Genomic DNA, 4,847 nt, shown 5'->3' with positions numbered 1-4,847 from the left:
CACACCGTTTCTGATACAAGCTAAGATGCCATTGACCTTCTTGGCCACCTGGGCACACTGCTGGCTCATGTTCAGTCACTGTCAACCAACACCCCCAGGTCCTTCTCCTCCAGGCAGCTTTCCAACCAGACTTATCCTAGTCTGTAGCACAGCGTGGGGTTGTTATGCCCCAAGTGCAGGACCCAGCACCTGGCCTTGTTGAACCTCATGCCGTTGGTCTCGGCCCAGCGGTCCAGCCTGTTCAGATCCCTTTGCAGAGCCTCCCTACCCTCCAGCAGATCCACACTTCCACCCAGCTCAGTGTCATCTGCAAACTTGCTGAGGGTGCACTCAATGCCTTCATCCAGGTCATTGATAAAGACATTGAACAGAGCTGGACCCAGTACTGAGCCCTGAGGAACCCCACTTGTGACTGGCCTCCAGCTGGAGTTAACTCCATTGACCACCACTCTCTGGGCCATCCAACCAGTTTTCAACCCAGGAGAGTGTGCGCCCGTCCAGGCCAGAGGCTGACAGTTTCTGAAGCAGAATGCTGTGAGAAACTGTGTCCAAGGCTTTCCTGAAGTCCAAGAAGACTCCATCCACAGCCTTTCCCCCATCCAGTAGTCGAGTCACTTTGTCATAGAAAGCGATCAGGTTAGTTTGGCAAGATCTGTCTTTCGTGAACCTGCGTTGACAGGGCCTGATGACCCTGTTCCCTTGCATGTGCTTCGTGATAGCACTCAAGATCACCTGTTCCATGACTTTCCCTGGCACTGAGGTCAGACTGACAGGCCTGGAGTTCCCCGGATCCTCTCTGCAACCCTTCTTGTATATGGGCACAACATCAGCCGCCTCCAGTCCAGTGGAACTTCCCCAGTCAGACAGGACCTCTGGAAGATGATGGAAAGGGGTTTGGAAAGGATATCCGCCAGCTCCTTCAATACTCTTGGGTGGATCCCATCCGGCCCCATAGACTTGTGGGTGTCGAGCTGGGCAAGCGAGTCTCTAATCGCCTCCTCTTGGATCATGGGAGCCTCATTCTGCTCCTCTAACTCCTGGGTTTGTACACAGGGGGAACAACTTTCCTTACTATTAAAGACTGAGGGAAAGAAGACATTAAGTACCTCAGCCTTATCCTCATCCCCTGTTGTTGTTGTTCCTTCTGCATCCAATAGGGACTGAATATTCTCCTCAGTCCTCCTTTTCTTGTTAATGTATTTTTGGAAAGATTTTTATTATCTTTCACAGATTTAGCCAATTTGATTTCTAATTGGGCCTCAGCCCTTCTGATTTTTTCCCTGCATGATCTCACTTCCTCCCTGTAGTCCACCCAAGATGCCTGTCCCTTCCTCCAAAGCTCAGAGACATTCTTCTTCTTTTTGATGTATATCAGGATCTCCCTGCTCAACCGAGCTGGCTTTTTCCCCCCACCAGCTCCTTTTCCAGAACACAGGGATGGCTTGCTCTTGAGCTCATAGGATTTCATTTTTTAAGAGGACCCACCCAGCCCTCGTGGGCTCCCTTGCCCTGAAGGACTGTCTCCCATGGGACTTTGCCAACCAACCTTCTGAACAGTCCAAAGTCTGCCCTCTGGAAGTCACTTCTGTGACTATTGAGTGACCCAATCCTTCTTTGAACTGAAACTTCTATTACCTGGCTGTTCTCTGACCCTTATATGAACCAACTCATCTATGATGCTTCTAAGACCCATCCCCTCTATTACCCGACTCTTCTACAACCTTTCTCTGACCTGAATCTTTCGAATCTCCTTTGACCCTACCATGAAACTGCATTGATTTGATCCTTCAATGCCCCAGTTCTTTAATGAACCGCGTCTTCTATGACCCCACCATTCCATGAGCCTGACCCCTCTAGAGGATCTCACACTCAATGTGTCAACCAGGTGCCTTCTGCTGCTCTGTCAGAGACACTGCCAGATGTGAGCTTCCAAGCCCCCTTCATGGCCTGTGCCTTCCTACTGGGTGATGGGTTCTTGAGACACACTGGGCCACATGATACCTTGTCCACCCAAGGGAATGTCGGGAAGATGAGCCAAGGGAGGTTTAGGTTGGATATTAGGAGAAGGTCCCTTCACACTCACAATATTCTATGATTCTAAGATTCTTTATTTTTCCTCCAAAGAAACCAACAAGTATTTCCAAACAAATAAAACATAATGTGGAAAAGGATCGCTGGTGTTGTTTCATCATAAATCGATCCCTTTGGAATTTAAGACACTTGAAGGACTTTGGAAAGGGACCTAAGAGTCTCCATCCCGTTATCTTCTCCTTCTCCTTCCCCTTGGCTTTGGCTGAACAGAAGAGGCAGTCTGGCATCCGGGCTGTTCCTCAGCAGCCTGGTCCATCGTCTTGGATCTGCCAGGGGAACGGAAAGGGCTTTTCTCTTTGAGGGCCCTTAGGAGACTCTTGCTTCTTGGGGAGACGGATGGTTCTGACTCCACGTGCCCTTGCTGAGGACGGGCAGGGCTCTTCTCCTTGGAGGCCTCAGCGACCCCAGACTGGGAGGGGACTCTTGCGACTTTCTTCTGTAAACTGGAAGTCTGTAAAGGAAAAGAAAAGCAATTTTCTTTAGTCACGGAAGAGGCCAGCAGAGACCCTGGGTAGGAAAGGTGTCCCAGACTGCTCAGAGACAGAGGTTTTTGTGGTGAACATCCAGCCCGCTCAGCAGCTCAAGAGTGGGCCCCATCCAGGCAAAGCAGAGGGAGAAGCCCTCTCTGCTGGACAAAGAAACCAAACACAGCAAGAGGAGTGTTCCGCTGGCTTTGCTCTTACAAGACAAGGGCGAATATTCTCTAAGCTCTCCAGACCAAGGCTCCCCCTGCAGCGTTCCTGCACAGGGACGGTGGCAGAAGGCCAAGGAGAAGCGAGCCTCTCCGGCAGGGGAATGCCAGCACCCAGCACGGGAGCGGCACAGGCCAGAGGAAGCCTTCCCAAACAAAAGGTGAGAGCAAACACATCTTTCCTGACATTTTGTTTCATAACTTCTATCTCGGGACGTGATTGAGCCCCACGCATTCAATGGAAGGTCAAAACAACACGAAACAACGCCTCACTCAACCCTCTGTGAACAGCTCTGCAATGTCAGGAGGATTCCTGCCTGGAAAAGGGACTTCCTCCTCCTCATCCTCCAGCCCTCGCCCTTATGTCACCACTCAGCCTCTCCCACAGCATCTGTGCCTCTCGCATGTCGGCATCGGTTCGATGCTGCAGCAGATTCGCCGGGTGCTCGGGAAACTCCTGGCCTGATCAGGAGCCAAGCTGGGAGGGAGCCAGCCCTGCCCTGAGGATTTGCTTCCCAGGGCTCACTGCTGAGATCCAAAATTCCTCTGCTCACGCACACAGAACCATTTCCAGGACACAATCCAAGAGCTGTCAAGTAATGTTTCTCCAGCTCTAAGCCAATTCCCCTCAGAATGAGTGAGGTGCACACAAGCCATCGGCAGCAGCCTCGAGGATCCCCTCAGCCTGTGTTTTGCCAAGGGACGCTTGCTCTCCTCAGCCAGACTGGGGCACAGGCGTGAAACCATGAACCCCAGCTGGCTGAGAGATGCTCCGAGCAGGGTCTGTGTGGGGCTGCTCTTTCTGGCTCTGAACAACACCCTTCCCTTGGGCAGATCTCACAAACGCTTTTGGAGATGGATGTCAGTGTAGGAACAGCATTGCCCAACAGTTATTGGCCTCACAAGCGGCTTTGGTGGCAGCTGAGGTGCTGGTAACCCACAGGGCTCTGGCTGTTTCCAGAAAGGACGCCCCATCTGCCCGATCACTCCCCAGAGCTGAGCCCTCATGGTGTGAAGGCCAAAGGCAAAGGCAATATCGACCTCCAGGGACTGCCCAGGGCATCTGCTCTGCGCACCAACCCCCTCAGCTCCACTGTCTGCCGGCACACGGCACAAAGAAGCGGGCAGAGCTCAAGGTGTTGGAACCCCCTCCTGCAGCCCTGAGTGCTGATGATGCCTCAGCAGCTCTGGAGGAGCCCCAAACACAGTCCCACACATCCCGGGCAGGGAATGAGCCAGAAATACCAGACCCTGCCTGTCTGAGTCTGGGCTGGCATCTGTCGATCGCTGCTGGTGTGCAGCTGGCCCAGGAGCACCCAGGAGTTCCCTGAGGACACGACTTCCCCGGCAGCGTGAACCCTGGCGGCACTTACCTGGCTCTGCCCTTCGAGCTGGAAGGAGGCCTTCTCCTTCTGCAGCTCCTTGCGCTCCCGCTCCAGATCCTCCCACCATCTCCGGAGCTGCTGCTCTCGCTGAGCCAGCCTGGCCTCCTTCTCCAACAGCTCCTTCTCCCAGGCTTCCCTCTCCTTCTTCCTCTTCTCTGGGGAGCTCTTGGACATCGGTGACGCTGCTGGCAGCAGGGAGGCCGAGGTTTCACTCTCTCGGCATTCCTCCTTCGCTAAGATGGGCAGGCTATGAGGAACACACGCTGCTGCTCTGGCTGATGCATCTTTCTCCTGCCCTTCCTCCTCTTGCTTTTCTTTAGGGCTCAGTGCATTTTTCTTCATACGGGAGTAGATCCACCAGCAACCCAGAATTCCCACCGCTCCAGGAACGGCATAGAACAGAATGTCACGGAACCGTAAAGCCATGCTGCAGAGCCTCAGTTTTTCCCTAGAAGGAGAAAGAGAAATCATGGTCAAATGGTCACAGGGAAGGGAATGGGAAGCCTGAAGTTCTATCAAGGCCTTCAGGTATTTCTGTGAGCACAAACAGGCTCGTTTTCCAGCTGCTCTGTACATCTCCATCTCTGCTCCACCAGCAGGACACGGAACAGGAACCTCACCTGAGACCAGGGATACCCGGACATTGTTCACCAGGGCACTCATCACTCTCCCCTCACCTT

Source organism: Cuculus canorus, unplaced genomic scaffold (assembly GCF_017976375.1).
Source record: "Cuculus canorus isolate bCucCan1 unplaced genomic scaffold, bCucCan1.pri subtelo1, whole genome shotgun sequence".
Classification (NCBI taxonomy): Eukaryota; Metazoa; Chordata; class Aves; order Cuculiformes; family Cuculidae; genus Cuculus; species Cuculus canorus.
Note: the sequence above shows the minus strand (reverse complement) of the source record.